We start from the raw sequence: 26,631 nt of genomic DNA, 5'->3' as shown, positions 1-26,631 counted from the left end.
CCCAGTCCACCTCTGCTACACCTGCAGAGTCAAAGCTTGCCCCCCTCCTCGCTCTCATACACTCACACAGTACCCCCCTGGCCACCCCCCTGCTGAGCCATGAGCCCCACAGCACAGCCAGATTTCTGTTCCATAGGTCACATCAGATGGCTGGCACACTTGAGCCCTGTTGACAGCTTGTTGTTTACAGTATGTGCAGCCAGCGTGTGGCAGCCACCGCCGGTCTGGGGCCTGGTGGGAGGTGGATACGTAGGTGTGTGTGTGTGTGTGTGTGTGTGTGTGTGCGCGTTACATGTGGGTTTTGCGGGGATAGGCGGAGGCAGTGGTGGCAGAGGTGTAGTGCCGTTTGGGGGGTGGATGTTGGCAGGGGGTCTGGGGTAGGTTGCTTAGCAGGGAGCCACCGGCATGAGGCCCAGCAGTCTTTGATGCTCTCCGGTTCTGAGAGAGGGGGGAGTAGGGGAAAGAGGGAGAGCGAGAAAGAAAGACAGAGATGAGGAATGAAAGAGAAAAAGGTTACCTGTGGATCAGCCAACCTTCAGTGCAGAAGGGGGGTGGTGGGGGTGGTGTTGGAGGGTGAGGGGAAGTGGGCTTTGATGTAAGTCCAGGTTGGAAGGGAGCATTGATCGCAGAGGGAGGAAAGGGTGAGAGGAAGGTGCGGGTGCAGAGGAGTGTGGATGAGCTGAGGATGGCCAGAGATCGACTACAGCAACACTTCCACCTTTTCGGTTGAGAAGGCTAGTAGCGGCGGCTGAGGATGTTGTAGCCGCGGTGTGGATAAGCTCGTGGAAATGTGTTAACCGTGCACATATTGAAAGTGAAGCTGGGAGTCAGTGGATGAAGTTTAAGAGAGCCATCTTTTGGTGCTGCTTGCGAATGTGAAAGTCTTTCATCTCTCTCCCATGTGTTTGCAGCAGGAGCATCAGGGAGTTTTACCCCCTCTGTGAGAGTGAGTGCGTATAAATCTGTGTACTGTGTGTGTATCAGGATGTGTGTTTATGAGTCCATATATGCACGCATTTTTGAGAGTGAACTCTCTGTGTGTATTCCGAACCAACAAAGGCAGGATCCTGCTGGGCTGCTGTGTATCCGTAGATCAGAGGCGTGTATATTTGTATTTGTGTGTGTGTGCCTGTGCGCGCATGTGCATCACTGCTTCTCACATAATCATCAGAACAACACACAAGCATAACACCCACTGGGCCTACCACTCCCCATAATACACCCACAATGCATCAGTATTTCAAAGCTAAACATCCCGGGAGACATTGCTCTAACTGTGAGGTCTCTCCTACCAGGAAGTGACACGCCCCCATGCTGAGAGACTACTCCCACAATGCACCGAGGTGGCTCCCATAGAGATGCACACAATGTGTTTGCTCCATGTGGAGGCTGCTGCCAATGCATCTGTCAGCCTGCTGCTAACAGTATTCATCTATTGTTTCCTGCCCGGGTTGCTCTGTTCTTCCTCTCGCTACGTTAACAGAGCGGTTTCATTCTTGATCCCTCAGATTGGGGTCACTGGATTGTGGTCGAGGGCTGATGGCGAGAAAAGAATGCATCCAGTGGCCTCAATGTTTTACAGTGACATGGAATAAACCACGGGAAGGTTGACACACCATGCAATTTCTTTCCTCAGAGATCTCTGATCCTTTGGTCAGTTTGTGGTGGATGCAAAATGGGTTTAAACTATGCAGACACCTTGCCGCAGATCCTCTGCACTACTAGAAAGAGGAATTCAAGATGTCTATAGAAAGTCATTGATGTAGGGTGCAAGAAGGTGGGAACTCATCTTAAATTTATATGGATGACTTACTTTGCTGAACTGCACCGTGCAACTGGTCTCCACTACAGCACACCAAAATGTGTTTGGGAAAAAATAATTAGACAAGCAGAAATCCTTATTTCGATGAAATATTTTAATAAGCTGGAGTGAATTTGAGAGCTGTGGTGGATACATTTTGCAGGATAGGTTTCAAAGCACTGAATATCAAAGGAACCGGGCAATGAAATGGTAAAAGAGCAGGTGTGTAATTTGACAACTCTGTGGTCAAAAAAAGTCCACTCTTTGGCTGTCCAGTCATCAGTCCCATTCCTGGAGAGTAATTTGTCAATGTGATAATGAAATTTGATTTCAGCAGTTGTACGCAGCAGTTTCTGCGTACAGCCCTCCGTGACCCTGTACGCAGGATAAGCAGTTGACGATGGATGGATGGATGGACTATGAAAAAGATCGGTCTTATGGTGTGAGAGAGGTTGTGTATTAATATGGTGCATTTCTCCTAGTGCATTAGATACTATTTCAAAAAGTGACTTAACATTAATAACGTAGTCAGTTATATATTGAAATTACAAATTAGATAAATGAGAAACCAAGAACAATACTTATGTTATTCAAGACAAGGGAGTTTTTGTTATTTTAGTTATGTTAGGGGTTATGGGATAATGTGTTTATTATTACACTCTTGCATAACTAATGTTTGAATATAAATTATTTTTACTGAATCATTCTTAATTGAATGGCATTGTTAGATCTGAGAATACAGATTGCATGCAGAAAAAACTACCCCTGCTGCACTGTAGCAGAGAAATGAGGTAATGAGTGAATGACCAAGTCACGATCTAACACGTTAACTTTGAAACAAAACTACAGCTACCCTAGTGGTTTTACTGCGCATTGTAAAGAAAAACCAGTGTTAGATGGATTAAAGTTTGTTTTAGTTCTTTAGCAGTAAATATAACAATTGACCAGAGAGTGGTGTCAAAATAAATAAAAATCAGTGCTCGGCAACGATTTGGGGAAATGATGTTCTTGCGATTAATTGCATTATGTGCAAAATTGAATAATGAATTCTAAAGTAGTGTACTGTGCACTTTTAATTTAAATGTACTGCTATGTACACAAAAGCGCACTAACATGTGGTTTGCACACACACAAAATATATAGTGAGGTTTTTATATTGTGTGGCACGGGATCTCTTCACAGCTGTATAAGTTAGCTAGAGAATTTTACTAAATACAGTCTTTAATTGTTAATCCATCCAATAGTTGTGTATGGAGTTCACTTTAAACCAAAAAGGAAAAGTGAGGGGACCATCAAGTCTGTAGGATTCATTCTATAGGGAAGAGTGTCGGTACAGAACTGTGTGCCATTAATCAATCAGTACAGATTTTTCTGTCTGGGCCACAGTGGTAAACCAACAGACTAACTGACAGACAATCCCTAGAGCCATGTCGCTTGCATAAATAAAAAATCCCACATGTCACAAGAACATACACATTAGTTAAATTCACAGTGCTGAAATGTCTGCAATTTGAAGTACAGTCAAAACGATGAACATAACTTTCAAGCACAATACTTTAAAACTTACCTTTAATGGTACTGACTCAATGACTCAGTGGTACTACTTCCTCACTCATTCGCTCCTCTCACCACATTATGAGGCATTTTTGTTGGCTGAAGCTTGACAAGAATGACGAGAAATGGATAAGACAATGGTATTGTGGACGGTGGAGACCAGGTCCCACTTTAAAACTGAGATGTGATCAGAATAAAGGATAGGAGAGCGGTAATATAAAAGGCACAAAGAATCAAAACAAAATAAAGATGAAGAGATTTTTGGAGAACACTATGGACTTATTTGTTTTGTGGAACATTAAAATGTATCCTAAATGTATGTGCTATGATTTGGTCTTCGGTAGCCATTATACATTTGCATGTATTTGTTTGAGATATTTCTTAACAACAACAATGTCATCCTGTACAAACAATGTGTTAGCTTGTTAAAGTTACCATGTAAATAAAAGCTATGAGATATTAATGTCATTTGGTTGTTTCTATTCATCTGTGTCCTTTCTTCCTATACGTTTTCTCAGTTTTATTTCAGTTATCTAGTCTAGTAATTGTAGCACCGGTCTGCAGACAATCACTGTAATTTTACAAATTGCTAGAAAGCACAGGTTCACCCTCAGTCAGTCAAGACCCAATCGCCAGTGCTGAAGTATGATATCTGACAAACAAATACATTGACAGAATGTGTCCTCGCAGACTCACAGTGGCCCCTCTGCTCCTAGTGCCCTAAATTTGTGGTCATCGTGTAGAGAGAACACTTACAGGGCAAGGACTTGTGCTCATATTTCTCAAAGCCTAATTGATTTCTCATTGAGCTGCCAAGCAAATCAGAAAATTGCATTCAGTAGCTGAGGTATTAGCCGTTTCAGAGTGTTTAAGATGCTTTCAGTGATCGCGCCTTGGCAGAGCTTTCTGCCCTGGAGTGGCTTGTATATAATGGACTACCATGAAATCATAATTGCGTGTTTATGAACAAACCAGCTGGTTGAGGCAGAGGGTAATTATTTTCTCTGCATTCTCCTTTCCGCTCACCGCATATTTGCGTCTGATAACGGCCCCGGTGGAAAATAAACGGTGGGGAGAAGAGAGGAATAGAACAGAGAGGAAAAGCAATGTAGTGTGGTTCTTCTTGTTTGTTGTTGCGTTTTTTACAAATCCTTGACTTACTAAAGTTTGACTTTGACTTCGTTGTTTCTGATGAATGCTGTATGAACTAACTCGTCCTGAGCTCACAGTGACAGCTTTGCTCATGGTCGAGTAAAGAGAATGAGTGCTCACTTTTCTGAATCACCTGTCGAGCCCCTACTAATGACACTTCATGACTTACAGTGTAATCCAAACAAGCTAAACTGCACGGTCATTATCATATTCTGACCCTGCAGTTACAATCTCATAGTTTGTTTGTCTACATCCCTTTGTACTAATAGGTTTTAAGTAGCAGCCAATCACTCCTTTTTGAGTCATTTTGAGTTCAAACTGATTCACTGTCAACATGAATACAAATTTTTACGGACCTTTTATGGAGCACCAGTAGCTGTTTCTGGATCACTTGCAGCTGTGTCAATATAAAAGCCCTCCTAAGGCACCTGTACATGCTAATTTCAGACAGGTGCAGGAAGTGCTCATGAAGTGTTTGCTGACAGTGTGTCGGAACATTAAGAAGCTTAACCTCAGATACCGCCTTGATGCAGCTGCGGTTGTGTTCTGGCTACGCCAAGGCTCCGTCGTGGTTGTGTCCACTGGAAACATTTCAATATCTTTTGAAATGTTTGCACATTTGCAGCTCATTTACTCATTTAGGTAACAAATGCTTAGTGGTTGTACTATTATTATATTGTATCTATATTTCCTGAGTGTATATTAACAGAAGGAAAACTGTACTAGTCCTTCTGCTTCATAGACTTCAGAGAAGTGACATAAACAAAAAAGATAAAAGTCAATTTCATGACAAAGAGGCAAGATGCTCCAGAAAAATAGACCCTGTTTGTAAACATTGAGGAGGGGAGATAGGAGCAGTGTCTAATTCATGAGTAGCACTCTCTGGTCATGCGTACAGTGGACTTTGGCACACGGGCTACTGTGGCAGAATATCGTCTTCAGCAGCGGCCATTGAGCTCAAACACAAGGCAGCCACTTCCAGTGGTCAAGTGCTGATGAAGCTAGACTGGAACATAGGACATTAACTAAACTACAAATGACAACAAACAATAAATGCAGATGTGAGAAGTGGAATGGATTTTGCTTGTACCTTTCCGTGAATTAGTGAGGACTTAACAGTGTAGCATTTGTGAAACTGTTGAATCTGTGTCCATCTTAACACAGCTGATGGAATGTTGTAAATAAAAATCTGACACCACTCTCCAAGTCCTCCGAGAAAGGAGCTTTCCAGTGCACATAGACATTCTGAACAGCACTTTGTTTGAAGCATAAAGCATCCTTTACCCTGCTTCTCCAACCTCTGGCTGCCACCCATGATTGTGTGCGTGTGACAGAGATAAGAGGGGTTTGGGTTATTGGTCCAATGAATGTAGCCGTTCCAGAAACTAAGCTAGGTAATTCAAGGCAGAGCAGGTCTAATGTGAATCTCAGGGCCAGTGAGAGCTGACCCAGCTCAGGCTGGAACACAGCAGAGTTATCCTGTCTCATTACTGAAGCCACTGCTCTTACATTTAGCCTCGTTAGCTGCTCCGAATGAACATCCAGCAGCCTATTGGGGATTCAAGGGTTAATTGTGCCTCGTGTCAGAACTTGGACCTGGCCAGCTCAATAATGGGCTGCAGTTATTGGCTTGCCAGCTGTGTGTATGTGTGAGATTTTGGTACTTGTGTATGCACATGTGTGCACTGCCTGTCTTCAGGTATTGGCTTTGGTGGTGACCCAGGACCAGCACTGCCTCTCCATGCTGTCCGTATTGACAGACGTCAGACTCCAGGGAGGAGTCTGAGGTCTGAAGGCCTCTGTACACTGGAGACACACATCTCCACTGAAAAGGCTGTCCACACAGACACAACCACACACAAAATGCACAAATAGATCTTTTGAGGATGGGCATGAAAACCGAGCACACACGCAACCCTCCACCTACACAAACAATCTTGAGCCCACCTCCGATCCCTTCCAGCTCTATTCATCACAGCCCTTCATCATGAGCCCTTTGGGGGTCTCTACCTACCTATTTATCCTTCCATCCATCCATCTATCGACTGTGATAAATTGACCTAGGACCCCTAGGACCTCTGTAGGTGCCCCCTGACCCTACTCCTTGCTAAAACACCATAACCCCTTTTCACCAGTCATGACCTGCCAGTGTCTCACTATTGGCTGCGAGCAAATACACACATACAATCAACATCAACCCTTACTAGGTATGCTTGACACGGCTACTGATATAAGATTGGTGTTGGATATCTGCAAAGAAATCATGTGCGGTTTTCTTTTTCCTTGTATTGTGGGGCTGGGGGGGGTGTATGGCTTTTTGTCTGATCACAAGAATTGGGCAACACATCATAAACAACGCCACCACCACTGTTGCGTGAAATTCCTCATCATCAGCTTTGTAGATTCATCTTTAGCTCATATTCACAAACACACAAACACTATGTGAATATGCGGCTTGAAGACGTGGAGGGGTATGACAAGTATACCATACATACACACACGAGAAACTTGTGGTGCTCGACGGTGCACATACGCCGTAGATTAAGTTCTCCACAGTGAAGCCTTGGACTACATCTAACTAGGGAAATTTACTGTATTTGGATCTGTATACAATATGAATGGGTGAAAATGTATGTGTATGTTTAGTGACTTCCATCTGTGTTAGTGCTTGCATACATGCGTATGTGAAGTTACCTGTTAGTGATGCGAAATTATCTTGCACTTCTTAGAATTGTCAAATGATAGTGGAGAGGTGTGAAAAAATACTTTAAATTAAGAATGCTTTCAAAAATATACATGTCAATAGATGACTTAACGATGTTGAGATCAGGGCTCTGTGGGGGCAGTACCATCACTTCCAGGACTCCTTGTTCTTCTTTGTGCTGGTGGTAGTTCTTAATGATTTTTGCTGTTTATTTGGGGTCATAGTAATGCTGCAGAATAAATTTGAGGCTAATCAGGTGCCTCCCTGATGGTATTGCATGATGAATAAGTAATTTCCCGCCTGCAGACATTCTTGTACCTCTCCCCAGCCCTTTGGCGAACAAACTGCCTTCTGCTACAGCCAAATATATCATATTTTGACTCTTCACTCCAGAGGACCTGCTGCATCCCAGTTCCTGTGTTTCCGTGCATAGTTGAGATATGTGGCCTTGTTTCCATGTTGGAGGTATAGCTTTTTGCCTGCAAGTCTTCCATGTACGCCACTTCTAACCAGACGTCTCCAGATAGTAGATGGTACACCAGGGTCCCACTGTTTTCTGCAGCTCTGAGCTGATGGCACTGTTGGACATCTTCCTCTTGTGAAAGGAAGTAAGCACAATGTGTCTTTCATCAGCTGCAGTAAGTTTCTTTGGCCAACCTCTTGTCTGTGGTCCTCAACCTGTTATCTGTTAATTTGTGCTTCTTCAAAACAGCTTGGACATCACATCTGGAAACTCCTGTCTGCCTTGAAATGTCTGCCTGGGAGAGACCTTGCTGATGCAGTATAACTGCCTTGTTTCTTGTTGCTGTGCTCAGTCTTGCCGTGGGGTATGACTTTTGACAGTAAACTGTCTTGAGCAACCTCACCTTGTTAACATGTCTAGTTTTGACAACATTCTTATTTCACAGCATTTACAGTACTGTATGATACTGATTTCCCTCATACTGGAGACTTTTCCCCACGTTCCCCCAAAAGTCAGGACTGTCACGGCTAGTTCTGCAACTGATTATTTTCATTGCTGATTAATCTGGTGATTATTTTCTCAATTCAATAGCTTAAATGTGGGGTATGCTATTCTGAAGAAAGCTTATTTTATGGTCTTCGATGCAGAGCCGTCTGTGTGCCTGTGCTATACTGTCTGTCACTTTGGTCCTTGAGCTGTGTGTTATGAACAATAGGCCAGGGAGCTGTACTGGAGATCAGAGAGGAGAGCTGCCTGTATTTATGACTTTGCTGTTGCCTTAATGCTGCTTAAAACACTCAGTAGGCTTTTTACCTTAATGAGGGCCGGGTCGAGCTACAGCACCCCGCTGCATTGCAGCGTGGTGCATGGCAATGTGCAAGTGGTGTGTTTGTCCATGTGTGTAAAAGATATGGCTATATATACAAATGCATGTGTGTTGGAATGAGCAGTCAGGCGAGTGTGTGTGTGTGTTTATGGCTCTTTTTGGAGTGTCTGAAATGTCTGGCTATAGTTGTAAATGCTACTTCTGAATAAGTAGTTTTGGTGCATGTGTGAGACTGTGTGTCTGATTGGGTTTGCGTAGGTGTAAAACCATTGTGCATTTCTTTCTCTCTTTCTTTCAATATGTTTTCTCAGAATTATCTCTTTTTATTATCCCACATCCCACCCACCCACTGGCCCACACACACACACACACACATGCACACACATACACACACCACCATCTCTGTTGACAGGGTAAATTGTATGAAAAGCTTTTAAGGCAATTAGTGGATTGAGCTGGAGCCTTTCTTCCCATTCGCGGTGTTCATTAGCAGCTCCTCCAGTCTCTGATATTACCATCACTCCAAGCTGGCATCAACACCACTCACTTCTTGTGTGTGTGTATGTGTGTTCAGATGTGTTCCTGCATGTCTGCCTGTGTGTATTTTACACATCCCCTCGCTGAGGCACAATTTCAAAGCACACAATTGTCATAAAATAGATCCTTGCAGCCCTGCCGTTCTGACTATTTTAATCCATTTCAATAAAAAGCACAAAAGAGGAAAATCCAATGAGACACACAAAAAAATCATGATCGTTATGGTCGTCATTGCATTTCTTGCTTGATTATTTCTTTATTAGCTGTTTATTTGTCTTTTTCTCCATTTGAATTTAATTGAGGTGGGTTTTAAACGCTACGGCAGAACATCCATAGTCGTTCTTGTGATGTCATCACACCTTGTGGTTGTGTGTTCTGTAAATTGAAGGTGAGAGTGCAGATGACATTCAATGTAATTTAATCAAAAGTATCCCAGATGTAGATGTGGCTTTCAGCAACTTATGGGCTAGTTTTGGTGTTTTAAGTTGCTGTTACCTGACCATATGTTTTTGCACAGGGTAAAAAACAACTCTTGACATAATCCAGCCAAAATAAATCTAAAACCAACTGCATTTGTGGTTTCATATTTGTGCGCCATTATATCACAGTCCTCTTCCTTTCCATACAATGACATCTGTAGGAGCGAAGTTAAAAGAGAGTATCAATATTCTACAGTATATAATGAACAATCACTTTTGTTTCACTGGTAAAACTTGTTAGGAGGATCAGTTCACTGTTGGTTTTAGACTTTTCACGGGATACGTTGACAATAAGAACATTATTGGATCTACGTTACATTTATTAATTTAGCCGACGCTTTCATCCAAAGAAGCTTGCAATTGCTTTTTATGTCAGAGGTTGCACACCTCTGGAGCAACTAGCAGTTAAGCGTCTTGCTCAGGGATACATCGGTGGACATGTCACAGTGGGGAATTGAACCCAGGTCTCTCACACCAAAGGCATGTGCCTTATCCACTGTACCATCACCACCCAGCGTCAGCCTGTACCACAACGAAGCTTGGGAACAACGCAGTGTGCCATCTGTAGGTATTGCCCTGCTTCTTAATTGCCACTGGGAGGCACATACTGTGGCCTCGTTGTATGTAAATGAATAAATGTGTTATTTTCTAGATCAATCTATCTGAAACTGATTTTAAAACATGCCCAAAAGATGTAGAAATCAGTGAATGCACCATAGATATCTATATCAGAACACTACTATCATTTATAAATCACAGCGGTGTTCTGTGCTGTTTTCATTGTCAGGTCTACTGAATATATATTTCTCTGGTCATTTTATTTCTTCAGCATTTTTTTGTTAAAGGGGCTATAAATAGTTTTCAGCGGCCACTAGCGGTGCAGTTTTCAGATTGCAACCTGGTGTGTGCTTGTACGTGTGCTTCAACGCATGAGCGAGCAAAATCAGACACAAAGACACCGAAACACCAGGAGGCAGCTTCACACAACATGCTGAAAACTCATGTAAAATCAGCTTGAGGTTGAACTAGTCCATGCTCGTTACATGATAACTTTATATTGACTGCATTTAGCCGATGTGATACATCTGCGTTACTTCCCTTGCTGCTTTTCACTAACTTTATGTGTATCTTTCACTGGAGGCTCAATAATGTCAGGTAAATGTATTGGATGGTAATAAAACGCTTAGTGAGCTAGAGTGAATATTATAAATGAGATTGTTGCCACATAGTTAGACCGCAGTAAGTAACATTACTGTAGTGAACAGGTCTTCTACTGTGGTGTTGTCCTGCACCGTTATGTTGCATTATTGCATATTATGTGTGCCACATAAGTTACAGCGACTGAGACGGTGAAGAAGCTGTGTACCTGAGTATCGGTAAAATGACAATAAATCTGAATTGAATGTTAGGAAGCAAACAGCGGTGGATCCCTGCTAACATGGATCCCTGCCTTGCATCACTAAAGGCTAGTGAAAAACAAATCGCTCCGCATTTGCCTTGTAGCCTTATTCATATATCATTTCTTGCAGGCTAAAATCAACACTTTGACATAATACCGGTGATACACAGGATAGTAAGATGGATCATGTTAACTGGTGAAGTGGAAAGCCAGGCAAAAGTAGAATTTTGCAACGGAGAAGGTTAGCCACTGATTAGCGTTAGCCAGCAAGCTAATGTTATCTAACTTGAGCCAACTAAAGTACAAAATCACAGTAATGTATCTGTCCAATAGAATGAAAGCCAACTCTGAGTCGGTTTTGTCAGTTTCAAAACAAAGCTGAGGTCTCCCAGTGACTCAAGCTTTTCTGATGTTGACAGTTTTTTCACCCGATTTTTTCAAGTCGATCTGATTCTCGTTTCGCCTGACGGGCTCCAGCACATAAAACGTTGTTGGTTTTATCCTTACGTGGAGTTTGTGTTGGAGTCTTTATTCTGCTGGCAGCTGGTTGTTTTTGGTTTCGAGTTCATCTCCTTAGCTGGGGTGTTGCTGCTGTGTATGTGGTATAGAATCAGGAGGCAAGCGGCTCTGGAGCGCTCATGCTGTCACAGCCAATGGATTTCCCTGAAAATCCGACCTGGAGTCTTCACATGGGATTAAGCATGGTCAGAGGTAAAAAACTGGGCAAGTGGATCGGGGGGTTTTTTGTGACGTTACAACCACCTTCACACACAAGCAATGTTTCATTTCATTAAAAAAAATACATAGAGCCCCTTAGTTTTGAATCTAAAAGTAGTTTTGAATTGAAATTATTCTTTAGTATTTCCTTGAAAATGTTCCGCTGCAAGTGGACTTTGAAAGTGGAGCATCTAATGTTATCAGGTCAGCTTAGCCTTGGGCTTTAGATGAAAAAAAAAGACAGTATTATAGATTTCATTACTAATGAATAAAGATTCACTCTCTGCTCAGTCTCTGTTGTCTTAAGTGAATGTATATATTAAAGCTCTGGTACCAGGAAACAGACTCCACACATCAGAGGCAGCATAAAATCTGTTTACTAATCCCTGTTCCAGCCTAGTTTTAGCAAAACATCAATGACAATGTGTATGGCTCTTTTTGGCTTTCCTGTCTTCTCTCCTAAACAACAAATTCTTGTCAGAACCAGTTTCCAACATGCACATCTCAAGAAAGAGAGATGCCCCAAGCTCTTCTAATCTTGATGAATGGAGAGTCTGAACCTTCTCTCATGTCAAAGGTTGCAATGCCCTTTTTGAGTTATTCAACATATGATTTAACAATGATTCAGCAATTTTACATGCACATACTTTTCTACCATTTAATTAATTAATAACATGAAGTTTTTTGAATTTTCTGTGATGTCCTAGACTTTATTTATATCTGTGTATTTATCTGCTGTTTCCTCAACTGTATTTTGTTGTGTGTGTTAGAGAGAGAGTTAATTATGTGGAACACTGAGCGTCACTAGCTTTGAAGAGGAGAGAACCAAGAGCCGTACATTATTTATGAGTGACACACATTGCTGACATAGTCACAAACACAAACACACACGTGCATTCATGCATTTCTGCATTTCTGCATGCACACAACCTGAAATGTGTGCATAAACACACACACACACACACACAGACATAAATACTGTATATATTTGGCTTGATCCTTCCTCCAGCCACAGATTATTTAACAGCGGTTGCTGACATACTTACAGTAGCTGCTATACATTAGGCTTCCAACAGCTCTTTCCGTGGTCCATATGGGACTGTCATTGGCCCTGTACGCTACATTATTTAGCAGACGGAGTATTTGATCCCACAGAGCTGATCTCAGTCCATCATTAATGCTGAATTTGGCTGTAACCAGAGCACGCTTTCATTACTGTATTTCTCACACAACCATCCATGTACACACACACACACACACACACACACACACACAGATTATGTCCTTATTATGATATTCTATGTAAGAGTCTGTAAATTAATCATAACATGTTTATTTCCTCAGTCTAACTGTGCTGGTTTAGTTATGGCAACAAAACAGATTTTCTTCTCCAGCAGATCTTCACAAAATCAAACTAGTGCTTCAGTTGTATTGCTCATAACAGTAACTTTTGCTGATTCTCCCTGCAGAACTAAAACTGTTCCTTCAAATTTCACAGACTTGGAAGAAATATAATAATGATAAAACAATGACAAAACATGTTGACACCCATTTTTATCACTTATACTATGATAATCATAGCCGAGAGATATTCAGGGATGTTCCTATCAAGTTTTTTGGTCCTGATCCGGATCAGAGTCCTGTAATATTGGGTAATTCTGACCCGATACTTCTATTTACTTAAATGTTGGTTGAATCTGTATCTGACACACCGAAATAACAGCTATAGCTAAAATCTGTCATAGGCTACCTTAATTTGTATGAACTACTTGATCCAAAGACTGAAGGTCTTGATTCAAAGCTATGATGTTTATAAGCTTAAATTATTGATATATGGTATGAATGAAAGCTTAAGCAGGAGAATGCGACTCCTGAAATTGACATGATGCAATTTGCTAGAGAGAAGACTCCTTAATCAGTTGGTGTGGTTGGAACTTCAAAAAGTCCACTCTAATTGTACGGTGGTGTTACAGAGTGTGATGTCTTCCCTCACAAACACTTTAACATCTGTTTATTGTTTAGTTTATTTGCACATGACGTACAAAAGACTATTGAATATCGAATAAGAATATCAAAAATATGTTTGAACATACATAGGCTAAACATCAATTGTCATACTTAAGAGAAAAAAAATCTCTCATTTCTGTAAGTACGAGCACAAAACCTTCATGAGTAAAAACCCAATACTTTATCAATACACTAGTTCAACAAGCGTAAACATGTAGAAAGAAATATTTTAATCTGTTCTGTCCACTGTCTCTCATCTACTATTTTTTACAGCGTGCTAGCTCGAATAATAGCGAATTGTTACAAACAAGCTAAAACGAAAGCTGTCTGGTTGTAGTCTACCTGTTTAGCTTAGTTTGTCACTTACCTTAAAGTGCTGGCTGAGACAAACCAGCTGCCCCTCTCTCCACCAGCGGTAACATTACCTGCAGGCAGTTAATAACAGCAGCAGCAGTTAGGAAGATGGGCGGAAAGACTGATAAGGACTGATTTTTCATTCTTTCTAAACTTCATTCAGTATTTTGATGTCAGGAATATAATTTATTTTATTGTCATTTTAGATCTGTTTCCAGAGTGTATAAAGTGACTTTCCTGTTCAAGAAACAGCATTTAGTTGTACAGCTAATATGCCCCCTTCAATACTTATTTATCGCAAGTACACCACAGATTTTCCTCATTTCGTGCAGGATTAATATTTATATGTGTATATCAGCTATGACTCTTAGGAATTTAATGTAAGACATCTGAGTTATTTCAATGTTCATAAAAATTTTAGCTTCTTCTTTGGTTTCCTTTTTATATTTGTTACAAAATATCATAAAATTAGATTTTTTATAAATTAAGAGAGGTTATTCATCTGAAACCGTTTAGCAGTAGATGAAAGCTCATCATTTGCTTCTTAAATCAGTGTGCTAAATTTTTTAGCAAGACATTTGTTATCACCAAATAAAAGAGGCAGTACATTGTTGCAGACTCTAGGTAGGTCATTCCTGTTTTAAACAGCAGAGGCGCAAGGATGGAACCCTGAGGTACTCCACAAATTAACTTAGCTCTCTTTGAATTGAGGCCCATTAATAGATAGATCCTTTCTCTCTCCTTTATATTATCAAGCAGCTATTTTAGGGCAACATCATGAAAGCCAAATCTTGTAATTCTGCAGCAAGGATGTTGTGATTGTCAAAGGGCTAAAGTATTAAAATATAGAGATTTTTTTTTATTGTTTAAGGCTGTAGAGATTTTGTGAAAGACCCATTTCTGTTGACATTTCTTTTCCGAAAACCAAATTGATGGCCCATTGATGGACAGTATGATGCTCTCATCCATGTGTTTGTTTTTATTCTTGTATACACTTGTTTTTTAAAGAAATTTAGAAAAATGGGGGGAAACAGATACAGGACGATAATAAATATGTTGAAATCATGTAATTTTATGACTTTATCTACTTTAAGGCCACTTGACACAACCATACAGCAGTCAAGTCTCATGTCAGTTACTCACATATTTTAATTAGCCACAGCTTATAGGCAGCTATGATCGGCAGCTATGTTTGTCATTTTAAAATGTGATGCAACGGTCAGCGTTAAAAATGCTGAAGCTGCTACCTGAATGTTTTCTACACTGGTATTTGTTAATGATAATTATAGTCAGAGCTTAGCAAATTCATGTATTTTGCCAGCTCAGGTGTCAGATCAGTCACTCACTGGTGCATATAATTTTTCACATCCACACACTCTAATTTTCACCCGCATATGCAGCAGAATACTCGCACAATAGAACCAGCTGTCAACACTAGCAGATTTAGGTGGACAAAACATAAGAGAGTGCAGTAATGAAAGGACTGGATTTTGAAATGCTTAATTTGAACTGCCCAATAGCGATCTTTAGGGTCAACTCGGGACATCTCTAACTTAAAATACTAAAGTGAAAATTCCTTTACTTTACGTTTTTACTTTAAATAGTTTTTACTTTAAATAGACAGTCAGTCGCCTCACAGCAAGAAGGTCGTGGGTTCAAACCCCGGTCGTCCCGGCCTTTCTGTGTGGAGTTTGCATGTTCTCCCCGTGTCCGCGTGGGTTCTCTCCGGGTGCTCCGGCTTCCTCTCATCATCCAAAGACATGCAGGCTAGGTTAATTGGTGTCTCTAAATTATCCTTAGTGTGAGTATGAGTGGTTGTCTGTCTATGTGTGGCCCTGTGATGGACTGGCGACCTGTCCAGGGTACACCCTGGTCAGGTCGGGTGTACGGGTGTACGGGTGTACCTTTCGCCCAACGTCAGCTGGGATTGCCTCCAGCCCACCCGCGATGGATGGATAAACAGAGTGAAATTATTGACTGTCTATTATTGTCTCTATATGTCTGGTTGAAATCCATTTTCTATCACAACTTTGATCTGGGAAGAGCTGCTAGTTCTGGAAGTGAACTGTAAATTCCAAATTTTCTTTCAAAGCCTCACTTATCAGTATATGGATTTTTTTAGCATCTTCTAGCTTATAATTTTGGTATTCAGTGTTTCCCCAAGGTTTTTAAACCCCTCGAAACACAAATAGTGTTGCGGAGCAGGCATGTTGCAAATACGTGGTGTCCTCATAGACACGCTGCACTAAATTTTGCCTGTTCAGGCTCGTCTCCGTTACATTTTACATTTTACAAAATGACTACCTCCCGATGGAGCTTGCAAGATTTATGTTACATTCAGATACTGAGCGACAACAACATGGATACCGCCCTATGAAATCCATTTAAATTTTTTGCTAGATTCCGTAAATTGTTTTCCCAAATTTCACGGTTTCTGTTTCTGTGTTTTACAATTTAAACACATTTAGTCATCAGAAAGAGTGTAATCATGTGGTGGATGAATACAATTTAAAAAATTCAATAAGAAATATTACATGTTGAATCAATATCACTGACCTTGAGAACCCAGCTGTATTCTAACATTTACATAGCTATCCTTAATATCTAGGCTCCTTGTTTGCTAAGAACTTATTTGAAGGTGGGTCTCAGAGATTAGCAGCTTTGTGTTAAGAGCATGCAGTAGATAGACTAACTTATCTGAGTTAACTTGAATGCATTAGTCTTGGACAAATGTGTGCATTGGTGTTCATGATACTAACCACTCAACTCCGTACTGATTCAGTGCATGATCATGTTCTAATTCCGATCGTGCACACAGAGGACGGGCTATTCACAGACGGCTTTGTCGTCAATAGCCGCTTTCACACTGCCTTATTTTCCGTCTCGCTGCGCTGTATGAAAGGTATGCGACTGTAAAGTGGGGTCTGATTTGATCCACCTCGCAGCCGGCATGCCGGTGTTGTATTACACGTAATGGTGTTTTAATTCACCACTGGCTCCAGACAGCCAGATCGCTATGTGAAACCACACACAGTTGCGGGATTATGCCACAAATGTTGGTTTAGTATGAATGAGCGAATGCGGTATACTGAACGAGAGGAACAGCTCTACCATGAAATACGAGTTTGCCCATTTTAAAGGGGTTAATATTGTTGATATTGTGGCGGGCTGCCACAAATAAACCACTGTATGGAAAACACTGCAAAATGTTTTTATGAAAGAACCTGGTATTTGCTAAGGCAGTTGATAAAGTTGTGTACTGATAATTCAACCAGGTGATTTTTATATTCATCCGAACCTTGGAAGTGCTCCAAATACCAATCTTCATGTTGTTTTTGCAGAAAACAAACAAGACTTTTACTTCTGGGCGCTTGAAATAATTCCTGACACTTTGCAACTCCACTGAGTACAAGTCCTGTTTTCCACTCACTCACTCTTTGTCATATTGGTCGGGACTAGTGTAGTTTTCTTCTCCAGTTCAATAGCTTCTCACCCAGTCAGTGCAGACTGGGGACACATTGGTTTTTATGGAGACATATTATTGTTTTATTGGGGTCAAGGTTCAAGCGCATATGCTCTAGGCTCTGGCTGCAAATCGATACTGTATGGAACAGCCCAAGGAGACCAAATATTGATTAATTAATATGCGTAAATCTTGTGTCACTCTACATCTGTCTCATACACACACGCATGAACATATGAAAATAATCACATGTATGTATCGACATGGTGCAGAGACACAAGGCTACGCATGTATGCACACATTCATTGCTGCATGAGATTGACATAAATACACAAGCTACAATAGCTAGTAGAGATGCTATTGGTAGTGATATGTGTTTGTGTGTGTCCTTGTCTTTGTGGTTACGGACCATTTCCCAATTCATGTACAGACAGTTAGAGACTCAGGGGATCATACTGGTGCTACTGACCTTTTTCCTCCAGTAGCCAGAGATCACTTTACATCAGTGGTTGGCAATAGGCGGCCCGCGGGCCAGCAATATTATCTGGCCGGCCAGACTTCTTTGATAGCAGAAAAATAAAAAATAAATTAATTGATAACAGCTGGTGCTGAATAGTCATGACAGCTACAGTTACTCACACAATCACTTCCTGTTAAGTGATTGTGCCTCTAAAATAAAAGCGTGAGAACGTCTTTTGCAGCAATGCTTCATGTCGAGTTTATTAAGAGCTTTTACTTTGAAGAGTTCTGAAGGACATTCAAAAGAGTCTCTGGCTTGCCGTCAGTAAACGTGTGATTGGATTCCCCTGAATTTCCTCAGGGAAATGAAAATAAGTGTCCATAGGTTTATGAATGTGAATCAAACGCCAGAACGCGCACACACTGCAGCACATGTTTTCTTGTGAGCATGTGCAAAAGTGTCCTTTTATTCAATTTGTTTAACAAGGGAGAAAAAAATATCCACAGTAAATTGGAATCGATCTTACAACCTACCGGAGTCCCGCACAGTACCGACTGAGCTAAACGTACATGATTTTAAATGATTTGACTTTGTTTTTTTCTGGCCCACCCTATAACAGCTTGAAAGAAAATTGGCCCGATGCTGACCACTGCTTTACATCTTGCCTTCATCACTACTGACCTTTGGCATTTATGAAATTTAACCCTACAGATACTCACCATAGACATCTAAATTCCTCATTAAGCAACAACACTTAAAAATAACTAGAGTTTTGTTGTTTAGTACAAATCAGTGTTAGCAGCTAATAACCCCATCCTTCTGTTATGTAATGCAATGATGGAACGTGCATGCAAAACACCAACAGAAGATGATTTAAAGTGTCTCATCTTTAAACATCATTATACCATTAATTGTGATACCCTGGTGCAATTACTGTAAACAAATGAGACCATGGACTAGATGATTGGTAGTCGGTATCTTGCTTCATTTCAGGGAAACACATAATAGTTGTTCATGTTAACAACATGTTTATTTTTCCACAGGGAAGAAAGTTACGACACCAGCTATGTCTTTTTCACTGTGATACACCAGTGGTATTGTCAGTCGAATTGAAACAAGAGATGTAGTGGAAGGTAAAGTTATATAAATCTGAAACACCACACAATAATAAGCACTCAGCTGTGATCAACATGAATAAATATTTCAAGTGCGGTTGTTACGACCCCCACCAAAGCTCGTTACAAGAGCAAAGAGTCCAGAAGTAATGCAAAAACATAAGTTTATTGAAATAAACATGAAATAAGTTTAACTCAAACAAAACAACAAATCTGATGGGTTGGCCAAAACAAACAAAAGAAAGGGAAGCCCTCCAGACCAGCCCACAAAGGGCCGTAGGATCTGGAGGCTTCCCCTCTACCCTAAACCAATCCCTAACTAAACAAACAGAAATAAAGCTGCGAAAACTAACTACTCGTCACCCAGACCTAAAACACCTGAGGGAAAAAACAGACACATAAGTCACCATCATCTAGAATTGTACATCATGACCAGCGGGGGGGGGGGGGGAGAGAATGTAACAGCGGTGACTTCGGACTGCAGTTCATTTTACTTTTCTACCTTTGAAAGAGCCAGGCCAGCTTTTTGTCTTTGTTTCCAGTCTCTGGACTGTCTCTTAGCTCCAGTTTCATATTTGATGGACAGATGGGACAATTGTGTTGTTCATCTCATGTTGTTCATCTCATCTAGCATAATGCAAATAAAGTATTTCTTTAAGGCTGGGAATTTGTCAATCATAGATAATCCTACCCTGAAGCATACTCTGCTTTATGGTTCCTCCATTTTCCTCTCATAATTTACTAAATTAACATTATGTTGTATTGAAGTAGACTTGAAACTAGCGACTGAGACCACAAACTATTTATGAAAGTATTAATGGTAATAAATCAGCTGAGAAGTAGGTTCTTGGTCTGTGACTGAACTCTTGACCTGGTCATTTTCATAAAATCTTCTTGTTACAGATAAGTTAAGGATAGAAACTTATATATATGTACTATATTGGAAGTCATTTTTCTCAGTGTTATTTTTCTCCTTTCACCTGAAAGCAATCTCTCTTTGTAGCATAGAGTAATCTAGCAGGTTTCCAACTTAACCCAGCCCTGCACAGTGTAAGATGTTGTGTAGATGCTATTGGAGTCTCAGTAAGTCAGGTTTCATCCAAATGTAGTGCAAATTCAAACCAATTTTTCAGAAAACCTTGCGGCGCTAATTCTCCTGTCAGGTGCCATTAAACCGCTGCAGAAGAAGAGATTGTGTATGTATGTATTTTATTCATTATGTAAAGAGCACCAGTGACGAAAATGTGACATTGAGGTTTGTTTCACGTACTAATTTGAGGAAGCTTACAGTCTCTTCAACGCTTCACACACACACACACACACACACACACACACACACACATTTTTATATTTTTGTAAATTGTATATTTTGTTTCTTCATCTCGCGGATGTTTCAGTCACATGCTTCATGTACATCACATCTTGAGGGGTCAAAAGTAAAACAAAACAACAAAGTGAAGTAAATTCCTTAGGTTGGCTGACACAGATAACTGCAGGAGATAAAGACAACCCAGTAAGGCTGATACGATCCTTTAATCCTTTAACCTCAGCTGTTACCTTTGCCCCATAGCAAGGACAAAATCCCTCTTCTCCTGTCTACTCTTTTCACTTTCCGTCAACATGATCACATCACGTGTGTGTGTGTGTGTGTGTGTGTGTGTGTTACACAACTATACAGCTCCTCTTGACTTATTGAAAAAGGACACTGACTTCTGAAGGCTCTGTGCTGCGTCTGAAGTCCACTGAGCTGCTGACCTCACATCCAGAGCTGCTCTGTGGATGAGACGCCCTTGGACTCTCTCTCTCTCTCTCTCTCTCTCTCTCTCTCTCTCTCTCTCTCTCTCTCTCTTTCACTTCACCCTTTTGTTTCACAACAAGACTGAAGCAATCATTGTGGAGGGTATTTAATGCCCCTCACTCTCTGTCTTTGTCTTTTGCTCTTTTTATCGCCTGCATATCTCTCACTCTCTCTTGCTGTCACCCATCTCACTAAACCAGGGTGACATGACCAGTCCTGGGTTGCTATGGTGACAGTCCCACTGGTATGGCGGCAGTGGCGATGGCATTCAACGGGTCTGGGTGTGTGCTCGCAAGTGTGTAATTCTGTGTTCTCAGGGATGTGAGTTGCCAAGTGGCGATGCTGTGTAGTTATGTGTGTCCGTATGCCTGTCAGTGTGTGTGTGAAGGCGTGTTGCATTGCAGCCTCCTGCAGATGTTCTCTGGCCCTAGTGCCTCCTGCCAGCTGCTCCGCCCCCAGAACACTCTCATTCACACACACACACACACACACACAATCTCTCTCTCTCGCTCCTCTTAATTAAGAGCCCTGTGCCATAGTGGGCGACTCAACGGGGGCGTGATGGCACACCATATACACACACACACACACACACACTCTCACACATGCACACCAGAAGTGTGCACAGTGTGTCTATTAGCTGCTTTTTGGTTGTGTGTGTTAGGGCGTGTGTGGGGAGGTGATCCACTGGTGTTGCCCTTGAAGCCCTGTGGTTGTGATAGTGCTGGTGCTGGTTGGTAAACAAGCAGCTAATCAGGCCTATGTGTCTAATCCACACACTCCACCACGCACCACAGGCAGGGCTACTGACACTAACAGTCTCGCTCTTTCTGTTCCGCCGGTGCTGAGAGGAGGAGGAAGAAGGAGGGAGGTGGGACAGTAGGAAGAGGAGGAGAAGCAGCCAGGATTTGGTTGGAGATGGGGGTGGGAGAGAGGAGGAGGGAGGAGGTGAAGGTGGAGGTGGAACTGACAAAAGTAGAGTGGAGCAAGAATTTGGAGGTAGTTCATATCAAGAGGTTGATCCGCTCAGTAAGGAGGAGGAAGTGTGGCAAGGCAAAGACACATGAGTTGTAGCAATGATGTGTGTAGTTATGTGCGTTCATATACCAGTTTATACTTCTTTGCAAATCAGGGTCTTCGGGCAGACATTAGCACGGGATGAAAAAACTCATACCCCTCATCCATTTATATGACACCACTGTGTTGACATTCAGGGGTTACCAGCGATGTAGGCTCTGTCAAACAATGCAGGGTCATCCAGCTAAACCTGGCTCAGCCTCTGCCGGCATGCAATGTAAAATCATACGGCAACACAGCGGGCTGGTCAATCAAATGCATGTGAGCACACATTCCTGGTAGACTGCTTTGTAAACTGAACAGGGTAATTCTGCTGGTTACATCAAAATTGTCACATATAAAGTTAAATTCTCACTGGGCTAACTTTCCAGAGTTGCAATCTCCTGTCTCTTAATGTTACGATGCCTGAAACAACACGCCTCATCAAGCATAATTTTATACTGTATAATCGATTACAAATACTTCAAAAATTCAAACAAAAAAATCCCTGCGCATCACCTCCAACATGTCATTTAACTTGCCCTGTCAAGTAGCTAATAAATATAATAATAATAATCTTAATTTAAGAAATAACGGGATTAACAGCAAGGACAACACATTTGTTCAATAAATACTGGCCCAGTAGAAAGCGTCTTTGGATGTTCTAAATTGTGTGAGGTGTCCATCATGATTTTGTGTCTGTGAGTGCACAACAGGATATTTTAAAGCCAATCTCTGTGTTTATGCCGTAGCATGAAAGGTTGAAACATAAACAACATTAGCTGACACTGGTAGAAGAATAACGTGGAACATGTTCAAATATTGGAAGCCTTTGTTCTTTCCTGTCCATGTAAGTCTAGTAGTTTGCTTTAGTCCAGCTAATGGAAACTCACCTATAATTCATATTTTGCATCTAGCTTGTGCAGCATTTCTACAAGTTGTGCAATGTATATAAAATTGAGTATATGTGTAAAGGAGGGTTACGGTGTGTTTAAGCAGAGTGTTAAATTTACACTGTTCTTAAATTGATCCTCTATTTGTTTTACCCCTATGCAATATGTTCTCCTTTATTCTATCCTCAGTCCCTCCTCTGTTTGTTTTAGCCTCATCTAGATTTACTTAGTCCTGGTGCTCATGTTCCTTTCTTACACTATTTTTCCCTCTGGTCTCTTTTTAACCTCACCTATCCCTCTAATTTCTCTGCTCTGTCTCCATCATTGTCTCCTTTTTCGCTGCCTCCCTCCTCGGCTCTGTCATCTCCTCTCCTCCTCTTCCTAACACACCCGGACATGACAGAACACCACGGATAGTTAATAATTCTCTAATTTCCGCTCTTCACGGCGGGTAGAAGGTGTCACAGATAACCTGATTTATCAGACGGCTATTAGAATGTGAATCAGGGGTATTAAAGCAATGGACATTAACGTGCACATTGTTTAAACTACGCCATGGGACTAATGGATTTCAAAATGAATTTGTCAACACCGTTCCCCGTGAATATAATTAGTCAAATGAGAGCAGAGCAGTGGAGGAGACCAGAGGAGTTGTATAGTAGTAGTTTAGTAGGAAGAAAAGGAAGTCATACACCAGCCATGAGGAATTTATTTGGTGGAGAAACAAACACTGGGTTCTGTGACTCTGATGAGTGTCGAGTGACGCTGATGGAGACGAATAGGATTCCCACTGAATATGTCAAAATCTGAGAATATCATCCCCTTTTTCCCTGAGGGTACTTCATTTTATGAAAAATAAACAACTTATTAGACATGCTGAATAATGCCAGCTGAATATCATTGGAACGGTGTCATTAAGTTCAGGGACTGACATTCAGTTTTGTTGCCTGTACTTTAATTTTTCAACATTTTCAGCATCAAAAATGGATGACTGGTTACGAGCAGAAGCAGAAAGAGAGAGGGTAACAGCTTTCAGAGGAAGTCAGTACACTTATCCGTAGCACTTACACACATACAATTATTACACAGGAGCATCGTTGAAAGGAAATGGCCCGTGGATTACAAGTTAAACAATAAGTAAAAGTATACATCTAGTGATATTCTTGTGATTGTCAGCATATCCCATGAAAAGACTAAAACCAACGATGAATTCGTAAGGAGGTTGATGAATTATCCAGAATAACAGGGACATTGTTTCTAGCATTTTCTTTTAAAATGTAATTTTCTTGTGCTGTGAGTGACACAAATGCAGTTTCATTCACCTTCATTGAGTGTAGACAGTATTGCGCTACACGAACCACAAAAAAATGTCTTTAGAAAAAGTATCAGTATCAAATGAACTGCATCTATAGATTAATTTACATTCAAAGGTGAATTCAGTGTTTCATAGTAGAGCAAAGAAAATCAATCATGGCCCAGTGGATGTTGTCAGTGGTGGCAGTGGTGACAGTCGTGACGGAGCCAGAATTTGACACAGCTGCATCCAGTGAAGAGTGAGGAAAGTTCTGCACAGCTTTGTACTGATTCAAGATGGATGACGTCTAGAGTTGACATGTCACTCTCCCCCACCCGGCATTGGCTCTGCTGTATGGTTAAAGTCATGCTTCAGTCATTTGCTTGGCTTGTGCCAGATCCTTTATCACTGAGAGAAAATTTTGAACTTGCACATACCATTATGATTATGAACTTGAGTAGTAATAACTGTAATGTAACAGCTGAAAGCACACCGAAACCCACACACCATGGAAAAACAAAGACATTTCTCTAAAGTGGAGATCTCCATTGAAGGAAGCATTTGAGACCTGCAATGAACTTAAGTCCCAACACGAACACACACACACACATACACACTTCCTCTGCCACCTCCAGCTTCGTGTCTGGGTCCACGGCAGGAGTAGAGTTGGCCGCTGTGCAGACAGGGCAGCGGGGTGTGGTGGGAGGGGGTTGAAGGGCTGCTGCTTGAATACTAATGTCCCACTTTAGAAGTCACCCTTTTTTCCACCCCCACATCCCCTCTGCTGCCCTCGTCTCTCCCTGCATCTTTTTCTCACTGTCATTTCCCTTCAGTCTTCTCTCATCTGCCTTCTCTCATCTTTCTGTTCTCACCTCAGCCGCTACTCTAAACAGTCTGTTTCTCCCTCTCTCGTCTCCCTCCGACATGTCTTCTCCGTCTTCTCACTCCTGTCCTCTTCTTCCTTCCTCGCTGTGCCAGGCTTTCCATCACCCACGCTCCCTCTCCATCCTTCCAACTCAAACCTTCCACCCTCTTACACTCACTAAACTCTCTCTTCTCCCCAAGATTTCTCTCTTCGCCATTCACTTTTTAAACCCACACACACACACACATCCTTGACAAAGCCAGCTAATTACAGGCAAGTGTCCACTCCAGCCCTTCTTAAATACCGAGCTGATTAATGAGACGGAGGTGTAGGGCCAGGAAGTCACACCCCCAGCGGGTGGTGATACAGACCCATGTCTCTCTGCAGCTCTCACACAGACATACACACCTTTCCTTTTCTCTTTCACACTTTACACACAACAACACAATTTATCAGCCAAGTACAGCTTCATTACAGAAATACTGGTATCAGGGTTTTTTTATCGCTCACCTCCTCCCTCATGTGTCTTAGTCCTTCTCCTACTCCACCTGTCAGCAGCAGAGGCAGCCTGTTGACTTTTGCTATTTTTTTGTACAGTAACTCCTACAGAGGAGTGCTAAGCGGTGAGATCCAGCCGGGGGGCCCCAGGTGTAGCGGGGGCCTCCTCTGAAGTGATGTCGGCTCATTTTCTCAGCGGCGGCTCAGGCACGGCTCACCATCGGCTCAAAATGGCCTCCGACACATCTCTGTGTCTGATTTGTGTGTGTGTTTGACCCTGAGGACCGGCGTGAATGCTGCCGGAGCAAGGAGATAGAGTGCAGCTGCTGCCGCTGAATGCTGACGCACATGCAGAGCGGCGAACGCCCGCACACACACACACCTGCACAATCACAATCTAGACTGGGTCAGCCAGGTTCAAAGCATTTGTATTCATGGAAGGTTTTGCATTGGCTCCACCACCTACAGTGTTTCATCTAACTGTGGGACGTGGCTTTCTACTTTCACACTCAGAAGACCTTGGACTGTGGTGGAGTGTGTTTATGGCTGTCTTTATGGCAGTGCGGTGCTACCTGAGTGAATGCACCTGAGTGAATGCATTTTTCCACTCAGATCATCCTTGTCAATATTTGAAGGTGCAGTGTTTTGATGCTCAAATTGACCCTTGTGACACTTGAACTTTGAGCTTAAACATGCTCATGCCGTGCACGTGTCAATCCTGATCCAAATACACGTCTGTCCACTGAAGAGAAGCAACAAGCATGCCAAGCCACTGAGATCTTCCACAGGCTGGCAGAAATATAACTCACATATAAAACTATAGAGTCATATCAAATTTACCCTTCCCTACCAACAGCGTTGTCAGTTTAAACAACAGTTTTGACAATGAATCAGGATTTGGCACCTAATCATTGTACTGAAACAGTTTTTTGAATAAACACTGACTTGGGCAAATTTCTATTCTTGTGTGATTAGATCTTACGGCTGCATTTGGCCTAGTTCAACTCACTGTTTTGTTGGAGAAGTGAGTTGGGCTCCTGGAAAACTTTCCTGTCCTGGTGCAGGTCCTTTTAGCAAAACCAAATTATTTTTCTTCGTTGGAAATCTTGCTTCCAAGCAGGTCAGCATGAGCTGTGGAGTACCACATATTAAGCCCCCTTCTGCTCAGCCTATACATGCTATCATGTCAGATTTTT

General features: G+C 41.7%; 1 protein-coding gene and 1 long non-coding RNA gene across 2 annotated transcripts in view; one reads left to right on the top strand and one right to left on the bottom strand.

The window, feature by feature from the left end:
• The window catches only part of LOC119898035 (proprotein convertase subtilisin/kexin type 4-like), a 184,962-nt gene that overhangs the window by 76,933 nt on the left and 81,398 nt on the right, over positions 1–26,631 (top strand). The window lies entirely within an intron of this gene.
• LOC119898037 lies at positions 23,716–25,667 on the bottom strand. Its single transcript, XR_005443473.1, has 2 exons — positions 25,448–25,667; positions 23,716–24,422 (listed from the first exon to the last, which is right to left on the bottom strand). It is a non-coding gene; the product is annotated as an uncharacterized LOC119898037 (long non-coding RNA).

This window comes from Micropterus salmoides, unplaced genomic scaffold, assembly GCF_014851395.1.
Source record: "Micropterus salmoides isolate LMB-PRFRI ecotype aquatic unplaced genomic scaffold, ASM1485139v1 Ms_hic_scaffold_11, whole genome shotgun sequence".
NCBI classification, from domain to species: Eukaryota; Metazoa; Chordata; class Actinopteri; order Centrarchiformes; family Centrarchidae; genus Micropterus; species Micropterus salmoides.
This window is presented reverse-complemented; position numbering and strand designations above follow the sequence as displayed.